The sequence below is a fragment of the Camellia sinensis genome, chromosome 14, assembly GCF_055761805.1.
Source record: "Camellia sinensis isolate YWXY chromosome 14, ASM5576180v1, whole genome shotgun sequence".
NCBI lineage: Eukaryota > Viridiplantae > Streptophyta > Magnoliopsida > Ericales > Theaceae > Camellia > Camellia sinensis.
Genome location: NC_138974.1, coordinates 114,302,355 through 114,317,379, shown reverse-complemented (window position 1 = coordinate 114,317,379; position 15,025 = coordinate 114,302,355). Strand labels below are relative to the sequence as shown.

Here is a 15,025-nt window from a genome sequence, read left to right as displayed (position 1 = left end):
TTGAAATTTTTTTTTAATATATGTTTTAGTGTTTGGCGCCTAATTTTTTTTTTTTTACTTTGGCGTCTATTTTTTTTTCATACTATTTGTGCACCGTAAAAAGTGAAATATATTTAACGGCTAGCATACGTGTGTCGTGTATAGTTAATATATTAACGGCATGGTATATGCATGTCATAAAAAACTTTATTATTTACGACTAACATTGCAAGTCATAAAAAAATCATCATTATTAACATTCACGACCTACGCAATAGACATGTCGTGGTTGGAAAATTATTTACGACATGCAAAAAAGCAAGTCGTAAAAATGAGAAACCACGGCTTGCATTTACGGTATGTCGTTGATGTGAAACCGTAAAAACTCAGTTTTGTTGTAGTGTTAATGGGTCCATTTTGTGATCTAATTCAATGATCATTTTAATTTTACAATTCAGTAATTAGAATATTTAAAACTCTTTGAAAACTTGTAATAAAAAATACAAATCACTAAATTACATAATTCCACTAGCAAAACTTTTACCGATAAATAGTGTTATCATTGCTAAATGGTTAACTCTTTGTCCACGCCAACTTGTCATCGCCAAAAGTATGCACACTAATAGCAACGCTCATTGTGTTGCTAAAACATAAGCCAAGTTTGAAAATGATAATTAACAAAAAAGTGAAGGCTAAGGATAGTGCTAAAGCATGTTACTTTAATGGATAATCTCATTTCTTACGAATTGGTATTTATTTCCCCCCTCCATGTTTCAAATTTCCCTCCCAAATTTTTCGCGACCAAATGACTAGATTAGTCGCAAAAAAAGGTACCTTCGCCGACAAACTTTTTAGTCGCCAAATCTCAATCAACGTCGGCTAAAATATTAGTCGCTAAAAGTACTAATTTGGCGACTAATTTTTTTTGGTTGCTGAAAATAAGTTTTTGGCGACCAAATTTTTGGTCGCCAAAAAATATGTGACATTCCGCGACCAAATTTGTAGTTGGTCGGCAAAAGTATACCACTTTCTGCGACCAACTCATTTTTTGGTCGCCAAAATATAACTTTCTGCGACCAATAATATTTGGTCGCCAAAAATAATGATCATTCGCGACTAATTAATATTTGGTCGCCAAAGGTCATTTTTTTGCGACTAAAATTTTTTTGGTCGGCAAAAGTGGTCGCAAAATGTGTAAATTCTTGTAGTGGCTGGATATCAATGAAAACTCCCAAATATCCGTGAAAAGAGTTTTGTCAAGGAATTAATGCCACTATTGTTAACTTTCAGCCTTGATTTATCCATTAAGAATTTTTGATTTATAGATCAGAGTTATTTCATCTTTTTTGGGGGTGAAATTTTATATTCTGCGAATTTTTTTCTGGGATGCTGAACCAACTTAACAAGGGTGTAGTTTTTGTGCTTGGCATGGACTTTCTTTGCCCCAATGGTGGAAAGATTGTGGTGTCAGACTGGTTGTGTAGTTCAAGTCTCTAAACTTACAAAGTTTGGTTCATAGTTGTTTGTAGGCATCATTCCCACTGGCATAGTGTGGAACTGTTTATGTGGTCCATAGTAAAAATTCATGCTGAGTTTATTGAGGTTGATACCCATAGAAACTGGGATGCGCAATCAAAATTTTTCCAATCAAATTTAATGAGTAGAGAAATACTAACAAACTTGATACGCATGAGTATTTGTGCTCAAATCTGGCGTGTATGTGATGTAAGCATTTGGTATTCGCTAGCATCATATTTTAATACAGTCGACTTGAAGAACAATAAGAAAAATAAAATAAGAATGGAATAGAGAAGAGGGAAAGAAGAGAGAGGTGAGAACGCCTTAGTGAAATTATGGTTTGGCTGAGATTGACAGGTATTCAACAAAACTGAAATGTATAATCAAGCAATGCGGTTGAGTCCTATGCCTTGACAAAATTCAAGGACTTCTTTGGACGCAATTGATGGAAGGAAACAAACACAAACTAGAACTGGAATTAAAGATAAAATTGAACCTGTCACTGAATTACAAGAACCAGAAACAAGAACAAAGTTACAGGTTACAATCTACGATCTAACCGCTACACTAAGTTGCAAGAAAACTACTCCTAATGACTAACCGACTCTACTCCTAAATTTCTCAAGTATTGTGAATGGGATTGAATGATGCTTTCTTCTTCGAAATCCCTACTTTTGATCATTTGCTTTGGCCACAACTGCTGCAGCCACGTGTCCCCCTTGATCTCTGCAAATGTTCTCCTTCCACTGCCTAGAATAACTGCCCACTTGCTTCAACCGTCTGTAACTGCTCTTCCTTCACATGCTTTGCTTTATCTGGTCACATGCTCTAAATGCAATCCTTGCATCGAAACACCTGTCAACCTTGCATCCTTCCATTTCCAATCATCAAAACAAACAGGCTTTGGCCATGTCAGCGTCTCTGTCGACAAACCAAATTGCATATTTCAGTACCAAAAAAAAGTTATAAGAAAATAGAGAATAGGGTTCCCTCCCTTAATCCCTTATATTTATACTTATATAGGTGATTACAAAACTACCCTCCTAGCATATACATAACAAACACATGGTTGGCTTGGTCAAACATGCTATTGTTGCATTTTGGATAAATTAAAGAAATTTGCAATCTATTTAGTTCACATTTATTTAATGTATGCTGGTGTTATTCAATGTTCAAATCCAATAAATAAGCTATATCAGGACCTGATATTTTGGGTGAATGACAATCCCACCTGATTTAGTGTCTCGTCTCGTAAACTTCAAGAATGTATATTTGTTCTTCTGCCTGACATGACCGGATAATTAGTATTAATTATTATTATCTATTAAGTATCTTTGTATTAAACAAAGTAGTCATTCCGATGAGGGCTTTTCATTACAATTTGGAATTTGCACCTGAAATTGTGTTGACATGTTATAGGTTGTTTTCTTTGCATGTGCAAATGACATAGAATGATTTGTTAAGCAAACTTTGGATGACCCCAAAACTGTGCTGTTGCGTTATTGTTTAAATAGGGAAGTTGTATCTTCTGTTAATATGGTAATTTTGGCACAAATTGAAGGAGCATTTATACAAGGCTTGGGATGGGTAGCCTTGGAAGAGCTAAAATGGGGTGATACTGCGCATAGGTGGATTCGACTTGGCTCTTTATATACGTGTGGGCCTAGAAGTTACAAAATTCCTTCCTTGAATGATGTTCCTTTCAAATTCAGCGTTTCACTTCTAAAGGTAAACACAATAGTCCCCTAAAAGTGTTTCCGATGTGCCATAGAAAAGAAATTGTTTCTTTTGTGTTTTACATTAGTGCACACGGATGGATATAGGTGAAATGAAGAATTCTTTGTAATCATCAAAATCATGACTCAAAACCTCAGAAATATTTAGCAATTGCTAATATTCTAGACTAATTATGATTTCCAATTCTACATCAATCATTATAGAGAACTTTAATGACTTTCTAATTCTACTTCAGTATCAAAATAGAAAACTTGGACTTTTGACTACTAAGATTATTCTAGATACAATAAAACACATATAAAATGACCCATTTAATTACTTGACCCAAAATAAAATCCCTGGGCAACCCTACAACCCATGTCCAACAGAACTGAAATTATCATAATATCCTTAACTACTAAACTACCATGGACACTTCTATAGGACCACTGGACTTTGTGTTGGGCTTCCACAGCCTATCATACTTGTTTAACCATGCAATAGATGTTGCATCAACAATAGTCCCTTCGCCTTTCATAGGTTGTCGCTTTCCATTTCCCAATTTGACTTGGGACGAGATTGAAATTGTCCATTTGGACAAAACATTTTTGGTTCTCTGTTATGTGGTTATACTTTTTGTTTTCTTTGGTTTTTCTTTGTGTTGGATTCTCTCCAACTGGAACTCCGAGCTTAATGTAGCTCCGAACTCCTCTTTATTGATGTACTGTATCTTTTTATATGATTCCATCAATAAAGATTCTTTTGCTGATAAAAAAAAATGTGGTTATACTTTTTCAACAATTTCTCTCTTGGATAATGCCTCCATAACTTCTTATTTTTTTTTATTTTTTTGAGCAGCCATAACTTCTTATTTGATTTATAATTTATGCAATTCTTATGGAAAAATATTGAATGGTCTCTTTTTCTTTCATGGTCAGATTATCAAAATTATGCCATAAAGACTAAAGTTTTCTAGAGATGACTTTTTTAGATTCTTAAAATTTTTATTTCAAGATTTCCCAAGCATCTCTAGAATATTTTGCACCTACTATTCTAGGAAAAATGATTCGCTTACCCTTGTTATACGTTGAGTGAAGCCTTTCCCCCCTCCCCCTCCTCTCGTTGTACTTCTTTTATTTGCCTTGTATCAATGATGCTAATGTTTCGTGATCGCCATGAACGAGGAAACCAACCTCCACTATCTTTGATAGATCTGGAGAAATAACGATGGTCTTCATTTGAATGCACCAATAATCATAAATTTCTCCATCAAATATGGGTATTAGATTTGGAGTATAGTTTGAAAGTGGTGGTGTTAGAAATTGTTGCCATGGACAGTTTAGAATAAAGAGTAGAAACAACTGTGGTTTGACTCTAATACCAAAAATATGTTGGGAGTAAAGTGAATTTTTATTGTGGAGAGAGAAAAGTTCGCTAAATAAATTAAGAGAGCCAAAATTCTAGAGAGAGAAATTGAGAGATCTGAGATTGATATATCAATCATTGATAATGGCGTCATCACCTTTCCAAACTCAATTTGTGACTCACTAGAGGCTTGGGAAACAAGGAGAAGATGTATAGAAACGAAATATCCAATGACAGACTGTGCTTTTGGATTTTGCAAAAGGATTTTGGCCTCCCAATCCATCTCGTGGGCTTGATTTTTGCAAATAAATGATTTTTTTTTTTTTTTTTTTTTTGGGTTTCGTTTGTTTTTCTTTCTTTTCTTATTGGGAAGGGAGGAGGGTGTTGAGTTTTGTTTGAGTACATCTGGGATTATTTCATTGACCTCGTTCTTTGCTTTGCCTATTTCTGAAGTCAAACTGGAAGTTCTATTGCTTATATTTTTTTTTTGGCGATCTGACAGGATGCTCCAAATGTAACGGCCGTCCATTCATCGAAAGCTGTGGGTGAGCCTCCCCTCTTTCTTGCTTCATCCGTCTTCTTTGCCATCAAAGATGCCATTATAGCCGCAAGAGCAGAAGCAGGTTACGACGACTGGTTTCCTCTTTGATAATCCTGCAACGCCTGAACGGATTCGGATGGCTTGTACTGATGAATTTACCACACGATTTGTCAACTCAGATTTCCGCCCCAAACTTAGTGTTTGATGACTTGGTCTAATGTGCTTTTCTGTGAGTCCAAGCATGATGTGTAATGCATATGAAATGATTATATGCTTAAATGGAACATTGTAATGTAAATTCACAAGTACTTAAAGTACATAAACATAAGTGTCTGTTCAGCTGCTGATGAAAATACAGAACAATTCAATGAAACTAGGCAAATGTTTCTTTAGTGAATTGTGAGAAAATCTTAAGAGGTTAGTTGAAGCTGCCACCCTTCGGCCTGCTTCATGAACAGTTTGGTGATTTCACTGCCCATGTTTTTTTATTGCTTCTTTCTCATTCAATTTTTTTCCCATCTCAATCTGTCTGTCTCTTTTAACCGACACTAACGGTTCATCTACTAAGTAATTTAAGTATAATAGAGAATGAGAGTCGAATGATTTTGAGGTCCTTATTAGTCATTATGCCTGGCATTGACTGCATCTCTTTACATTGTATGATTTAGACGTCTTGCATTTCCCGAGACGAAACCGGAGTGGATTTGTTGCTCAAGTGTTTTATATGGAATTTTTATTTTTCATGAAGAATTCTTGTTTACTGTATATGATAAGGGTAATAATCTAAAATATGTATTCAATACTCGTATTTGATTTAAACATTTTCTATCCAAAAAAATTTAAACACTTGGTTTTTTATTTATTTTTATTGATGTCTAAAGCATAAGAAATTCACATTTACTAGTAAAGCAATTATAATAGTAAATTATCTTTATTGGATATGACAAAATAGTTTATAAAAATTTACTAGTAAAGATTATAAATTATAAATAAAATAATTTACCAGCAAATATGAACTGAGAAAATTGGTGATAAATCTAATTTAAGGAGGGTGTAAGATATTAAGTCTAATGAATATTTTTTGTTAGTGAGAAATTTACGCTTGTGAAATAATTTGGTGACCAGTCTTGGAAGACATTTTGTTTTCAATTTTACCTCGACTTCATTTTTTTTCTTTGATATGTTTTGACTTTTTATTGATTATCTGTTCAAATTTATATCTATTTGTTTAAATTTTGTCTACATATTCAAATTTATATCTATCTGTTCAAATTTTTTAACTACTTGTTCAATTTTTTTTCCTATCTGTTCAATTTTTCTCATAAATTCTATTCATCTGTTCAATTTTTCTCTCAGTTCTATTATCTGTTCAATTTTTTTCCTCGAAATTCTATATATTTGTTCAAAATTTTTGATCATTTGTTCAATGTTTTCCTAAATTTTATCTATTTGTTCAATTTTTTCCTTCTATATGTTGAAAATCTATGTCAATTTTTTTGTTTATCTGTTGCAATCATTATCATCAACATCAATTTTTTTCCAGATCTGTCTCATACATATACACACTCACAAATATACATACATACACTCACCAAATATATATATATATACACTCAAGATATACATACATACACACACTCACACACTCACAGATATACAAATAAAATTCAAATTCAACAACAAACAACCAAAATTACCAAATAACAATAATAATAACAACAACAATAATAATAATAATAATAATAATAATAATAATAATAATAATAATAATAATAATAATAATAATGGGTATGATAGAAACTGGTCTTCATAAAGGTTCAGTACATTTTAATTGTTTTCCTGATTTTACACTTAGTTTACGTGATCCACATATTTTAGATGCCATAACACTAAACATTCAATTACATGGTTCATTTACTAACATGAAAGAAAAAGTTCATACTATTGCATTAATATATCGTGTTCATTATAAATGTATGCAAACTAATTTAAATGTTCATGCTTTACACAAGAGTCCCAAAGAGAAAACTCTATTAATCTAAAGCAGTAGTAATCATGAATCCAATATCAATGTTCCTCAAATGATTGAATGGAAAAATATTGATTTACCTGATCAATGGGTTACTATAAATGAAAATTACAAACTTAATCAACAACAATCTTCAATTCAAGATATTCCAGATATTCAACAATACAATGATGGTACTGGCCGAATTAAATTTAATCGCAATCAATCCTCTCGACATAGTGCATCTAGTGTTCCGACTGAAATTGAAACTGAAGATGAAATATTTAATACTCCATTATTTCGAAAAAATAGTCAAATCCATCTTGGTCAAACTGGTCAACCTTCTATTAATAAATTAAAAGGTATTGATAATACTACTTCCTCCCAAATTAATAAACCTGTTTATTCTATGCACACACATTTACCTGAAGAAGAAATTGCTTCTAATAATTCTCCAACTCAAACTGATTTTGAAGAATTTATCCCTCCAGTCAATCCTCAATTAATGACCATCAAAAAAGATTTTAAACCTGATCTAGATAAATTACTTATTGACTTCAAATCTAAGGCAAATAAAACGCAACGACATGCTTATTATGCCAAATATAATTCTGCTCAAATGTCCAACATTACTAAACAATGATATGATTTTATGATTGAATATGGTTTTGAAATACCTCTATTAGAATATGTTGACAAATATTACAAAAAGATTAATACAATCACCAAACATAAATGGAAAACTTCTAACACTACTTCTGTTAGTTCTAGTCATCCTCCTTTAGAGAAAATACTTCTTACTCAACAAGGTTCTGAAATCCCTGCTTCACCTTTCAAACTACCTGGTAATGATACTGAAATTAAAAAGGTTATTGAACAAAATAATTATACTAATCAATGTTTAAACACCATTGGTAAACAATTAGACAAGATAGAAACCAATTTAGAGTCTGTTCAAGTTACATCCACTAAATAATCTTTAGATCCACCTTTACTTAATCTACCTAGTAATTGTTCCAAACGAACCAGCCTAGTAACCAATGATCAATCCACTGTCAAAGTTATTGAAAAATTGTTTACTATATTATTTACCTCTGATAATGCTTCACCCTTTAAAGATAAAGGTCTTACTGTTTTAAATCAACAACCTAATACTGAAATTGTTTCTACTCAATCTGACACTGATACTACAGATAATGAAATAAATCAACTAGCTCAACAATTTCAATCTTCTACTCAGCTAAATAAAATCCATTATCCCAAAGTTAATCCACAAACTACCAAAAATTGGTATTCTCGACCCACTCCTCCTGATCTCCAATTCGAAGAAACTAATTTTAATAATCAATTTTCTGTTTCTGCTAAAAGATTGTACGAATGGAATATCGACGGTCTTAGTGAAGATCAAATTCTCCAAAAATTAAACCATTTATCTATGGTTTCCAATAGTTATCTCTCCAATTTTTCCCAATATTCTCAACCTAAAATTGTTACTTTAATTACCTCTGGTTTCACTGGTATGCTCAAATCTTGGTGAGAAAAATATTTAACTGAAGATCAAAGAGAACCCATAATTTATGCTAATCAAACTGATGATAATGGACTACTTATCTTTGATGAAACCATTGGATGTTGCCACCCTGATGGTATTAATGCATTAATTTACACTATTGTTAGACATTTTATTAGAACTCCTACTAATATCTATTCTCGTATACATGATCAACTTAGTAATCTTACCTGTCCAACCTTAAGTGATTTTAGATGGTATAAATGTGTATTTACCTCATGAGTTATGTTAAGAGAAGACTGTACTAAATCATTCTGAAAAGAAAAATTTATTAATGGATTACCTAGTTTATTTGCTCACAAAATTAGAGATGTTATTAGTCAACCTACTGGTGTTATTGAATACGATAATTTAACCTATGGTGATATAATTAGCACTATTCAAAAAGAAGGATTAAAAATGTGCATTGATCTTATACTTAGTCAAAAAGCCACTAAAGATAAACATAAAGTTAAATATGAATTAGGAAATTTCTGTGAACAATATGGTTTACCTCTTGTAGCACCCTCTCGTAGGAAATCACATAAATATTCTAAGCACAAATATAAATCCAAATATTCTAATAAATACAAAAAGAATTATTCACCTTCCAAATCCAATGATAAATTTTATACTAAGCCCAAAAAGAAATATTACAAAAAATCACATTCGAAATCTAAATCTAATAAGGATATTACATGTTATAATTGTGGACAAAAAGGTCATTATTCTAATAAATGTAAAGAAAAACAAAAATTAAAAGACAAGGTTAATCAATTACAAATAACTAATGAATCTAAGAATCAAATATTTGAAAATTTTCAATTAAACCAATCTGTTAGTAATTCTTTTTCCGATAATCCAGATACTTCCTCTAGTGTTCATTCAACCAATACTTATTCTGATTCTGATAATAATAATATTACATTAGGATGTAATGATGTCTGTTGTAAATCGGTTAAACAAATTACTGTCCCAACCAAACACACTCAAGAAGAATCTGCTCTAATTGATTTAAATAGTAAATTAGATGATCCTAAGTTAAAACAAAAATATATTGATAAATTAAAATCTTTATTAATTCATTCAGATAATAAACCTAAGTTTGATAAACCTATTATTAGTTTATCCCAGATTTAGAAAGATTTAAAAATAAAAATAAAGAAATTACACTTCAAGATTTACAATCTAAAATCAACCAAATTAAACAACCTATTCGAGATTTACAGAATAAAGATAAAAAATTAGAAGATGAAATTATTACTCTAAAACTTAATCAAAGTCTAGATAATTTCCAACCTAATCCACATACATCTAAGAATAATTCTGAACATGATTCTGATCACACTAATCCAGATGAACTCTTATTTGATAATCGATCTCATCAACTAATAATCTTGAAGAAAAATAATTAAATCTCATCAATAAAATTTATATTCAAAAATGGTATTCCAGAATTAAAATCGTTGTTGAAGATTTTGAATTAGATTTAATTGCTTTAATTGATACTGGTGCTGATTTAAATTGCATACAAAAAGGATTACTTCCTACTAAATATTATGAAAAATGTCATGAGAAATTAACTTCTGCTAATGGTAGTCAAATGTATATTAGATATAAATTACCTAAAGTTCATGTTTGTCAAGATAATGTATGTTTTAAAACCTCATTTGTTTTAGTTAAAAATATGACTGATAAAATCATTTTAGGTACACCATTTATTTATTTATTATATCCATTTACTACATCTAGTGAAGGCATAATAACTCATGTTTTAGAACAACCTGTTACATTTAAATTTTTATCTCCACCTGAAATGTTAGAATTAAATCAATTAAAAGATTGCTCTATTTCTCATACTATTAACAGATTAACTCGACATTTGAACTTTCTTAAAGAAGAAATTAATTATAAACGTATTGACCAACAATTAACTGATCCAGTTATTATTTCTCGACTTAATGATTTTAAATTAAAATTAGAATCAATTGTTTGTTCAACTTTACCTACTGCATTTTGGCATAGGAAAAAGCATGTGGTTACTTTACCTTATATTAAAAATTTTAATGAACGACAAATTCCTACTAAATCTAGATCTATTCAAATGAATCATGATTTACTTGAAATGTGTAAAAAAGAAATTAATGAATTATTGAAAAATCGGATCATTAGTCCTAGTAAATCACCATGGTCTTGCCCTGCCTTTTATGCTAATAAAAATGCTGAATTAGAACGAGGTGTCACTCGCTTAGTTATCAATTATAAACCATTAAATGCTGTTTTAGAATGGATTCGATATCCTATTCCTAATAAAAAAGATTTGATTAAAAGACTTAGTCAAGTTGTTATTTTTAGTAAATTTGATTTAAAAAGTGGTTTCTAGCAAATTCAAATTCACCCTAAAGATAGATATAAAACTGTTTTTAATACTCCTTTTGGTCAATATGAATGGAATGTCATGCCCTTTGGATTAAAGAATGCCCCTAGTGAATTTCAAAACATAATGAATGACATATTCAACCCATTTAGTCATTTTTCTATTGTTTATATTGATGACATATTAATTTTTTCCAAATCCATTAATGAACATTGGAAACATTTAACTGTGTTCTTTTACACAATTAAAAGTCATGGTTTAGTCATTTCTGCTCCTAAAATTAAATTGTTTCAAACTAAAGTTAGATTTTTAGGTTATGATATTCATCACAATACTATTCTGCCCATTAGTCGCTTTATCGAGTTTGCGTCTAAGTTTCCTGATGAAATTCTTGATAAAACTCAATTACAAAGGTTTTTAGGTTCTCTCAATTACATTGCTGAATTCTACAAAGACCTTAGGAAAGTCTGTCAACCTCTATTTGATAGGTTAAAGGATAATCCTCCTCCTTGGTCGTCTGTTCACACTTCTGTTGTCCAACAAGTCAAACAATATGTTAAGTCTCGTCCTTGTCTTGGCATTCCTACTGAAAATTCTTTCAAAATTATTCAAACTGATGCTTCTGATATTGGTTATGATGGCATTCTTCTCCAAAAAGTCACTCCTCAATCCTCTGAACAAATTGTTCGTTATCATTCTCGTATCTGGAATAAAGCACAATTAAATTATAGTACTATTAGAAAAGAAATTTTATCTACTGTTTTATGTATTCAAAAATTTCAAGATGATATTTTAAATCAAAAATTTTTACTTCATGTTGATTGCAAATCTGCTAAATATGTTTTAGAAAAAGATGTTCAAAATCTTGCTAGTAAGCAAATTTTTTCCCGTTGGCAATCTATTTTAAGTATTTTTGATTTTGATATTACCTATATACCTGGTTGTCAAAATTCCCTTCCTGATTTTCTTACCCGGGAATTTTTATAAGGGGGTAAGGGATGAGTGCTACTCCGCATATTCCATACCTTAAAACCCAAATTACTCATTACCAAACCCTGATTAACCAGTTATCCTACCGCATTCACCACCTCAAATCAGCCAGAAAAACTACTAAAAGAGCCCAATACATTAATTACCACCAGATTCAAGCTCGTCACCATTTACTTGCTGATTACATTAACTGTTTGAACTATTACCAGAATTATTTAGATCTTCTTTCTGGTTGCTAATCATTGTTTCTTGTTCAACAGATGTCTCGTCCAAGGCCTCCTTCCAAGGCTTTGGTCCCATCTTCTAGTAAACCTAATCAACTCCTTGTTCCTCCTTCCTCGGAGCCAATAACCCAGTTTCACCCTTTTGAAATGGTTAACCGCTACCAAGTCCTTGTTAACATTTATCGACCCAATTACACATCTGTTTTGGCCTCAGATCCTTTTGCTTCTTCCAGTCAAGCAGTTTTAGTTACTCCACTCCCTCCTAAGCCAGTTAGGTCATCTCGATCTGATTATACCAAATCACACACCACTAACCTGTTCTACAAAGAACGCAGTCACCCCAAAGGCCAAGTTATCCATGAAATTGCTAAATCCTATTTTGGCTCTGGATGCCATTTCATCCTCTCACATCCAGAGAAAACACTCACCTATTACAAGGATATTCTAATTCATCACCAATCAGTTTTAATAAAACCCATTTATGATCGAACCTATGCTAGCAAGGTTCTGTATCATTCTATTTACATTCATAACATTGTTTTCTTAGCTGAATGGGGTCCTCTTTATCAGCTTCGTGATTTACCTGGTCATTCTGTTCAATACAATTACCATGATTACATTGATGCTTGGTTCAGGATCTTCTTGTACCAAAATGAAACTTTCAATCACTCTTGGTTCATTTCTTTTGATCAAAAATTCAAGTCTGAATTACCTTTCTGGTTTCTGCGACGGTGGACTCATTATGGCGCCATTTCAGATATTCTTCCTGGTGATCTTATTGAACTAATTAATTACTTTACTTTTGTTTACCCATTCACTACTCATCAGCGATCATTTCCATCATTGTTAATTTTTATATCCCAATATAAAATCCCTTGGAAATTTAAATGGCATTATGGAATTGACGATAAAATAATCATTCGCCAACATTCAGTCAAATGGTGGGTTAAATTCAATGTGCCTCGCATAATTGAAATAGTTCAAGAAGAATTTCCTATTGATCAATGTGCTCCTATTTCTGCACTTGCACTTGCTAAAGCCCAGCAGAACCCAACTGCTGCAATCAGCCAAGAAAGTCAGCCCAGTCTTCCTCCAATCAACCTTGGAAGCCCCTCATCAAGTGGATCCAAGCCCAATTCATCCAAGTCCAAAATTCAGCCCACAACTTATAAATTAAAGTCCAAGGCTAAGTCCAAAGCTCCTGCAGTACCAGCTCAGCCCAAGACTCAATCAAAGCCCAAATCAAAATCTAAATCCAAGGCTCAGTCAAAGCCCATTTCACCTCCTGCTCAGCCCAAAGTCAAATCCACAAGCAAATCCAAATTATCCAAAGATGAAGTGCTCCAGTTAGTCCAAAAAATTATGGATCAAGGAGAAGCCCAGTCAACCAGTTCAGAAAATTTAGAAGACAGTTCAGACCAGTCACAATCTTCTGAAGGTTCAACTACTCAACCCATCTCATATGGAAGATCTGAGTTCCAAGATGCTCAAGACGCATATGCCTGATCAACATAGGATTCCCTATAAATACAAATTAGCTTCAGTCAATACTCTTTTGAGAAAAGCTGCCAATTTGTATTTATATTGATTCCTTTATTCACATGTTCCACCGAAAGTGATAAATAGTAAAAGTTACTGTTCACTATCACTATTCACTCAATCAACTGTTGCTAAAGCTGCTCAACTGTTCAATCAATCAACCGAAAGCAACCGACAGCATCTGCTTTATCTCATGTGCTGCCAGCTGCCTTCATCAGTCACATGCTCACCTGCTGCTTTGTTTTCATATATATTGTAATCAATTATAGGCATTCAGGCATTCTTCAATTTTCTTTCCTTCTATTGTTAAAAGAAAACCAGAGTGTTCTGAGTGAAAATTACCTCTTCCCCTTTGTAACCCAATTAAGATCCTTGCAGTTGCTACAATTGTAATTGTAAGTTATTTTGTGTATTTCAATTAAAGTTTTATTTAAATGATGATGTTGGTTAATTAGTGCATTCCAATTCTGTTGATCAATTTTAATCATATTTGATTTTGTAATCCATGTTCTTCATCTACCTGCTGCTTCCGCCATTATTATTATTATTTGATCTTCTGAAAAATCTGTTCAACAACTCAACCTATCTGTTCAATTTTTTTTTTTTTATATTTGTTCAAATCTTTTCTTCTCTTTACCTCTCTCTCTATCAGTCGCAATCTCCCTATTTGTTGCAATCTGTTTCCTTATCATCATAATCATGAACGTCCAACAACAACAACAACAAGAACATAATATAATAAAGAGAAAAAAGGAAAAAAAATTCAAAGCATATCTATTTATTTTATCTGTTCATCAACAACAATAACAATAACAACAATTATTAGCAACTACAAAATAAAATAAATAATCTCATATCTATATCTACCACATGAGGTTTTCTTACCAACCAAACAGCACCAACAAAAATTAAAAAAAACACAAATTTGGATACTTTTTATGCTGAAGAGAGAGAGATAGAGAGAGAAATTTCTAGAGAGATGTGTATGTGCTAGTGAGAGAGAGAGAGAGAGAGAGAGATTGTTCAAAAAAAAAAAAATTGGAGAGAGAAGGGTTTGGGAAAACATGCATTTATACCCTAGGTATTTTGGTCTTTTTGACTCATGTCCTTACGGATAAAATATTTTAGCGCTTCGATCTATGATCATACAATTTTATAAAATGGACTTTTGGACTGAATGTCCATATGAATTTTCTCTTTTGCAAATTAGAATTTCTTT

At 32.0% G+C, this 15,025-nt stretch overlaps 1 pseudogene; it reads left to right on the top strand.

The window, feature by feature from the left end:
• LOC114280135 (xanthine dehydrogenase 1-like) overlaps positions 1-5,324 on the top strand; it is a 184,479-nt pseudogene extending 179,155 nt beyond the window's left edge.
• The last annotated feature ends 9,701 nt before the right edge of the window (positions 5,325-15,025 follow it).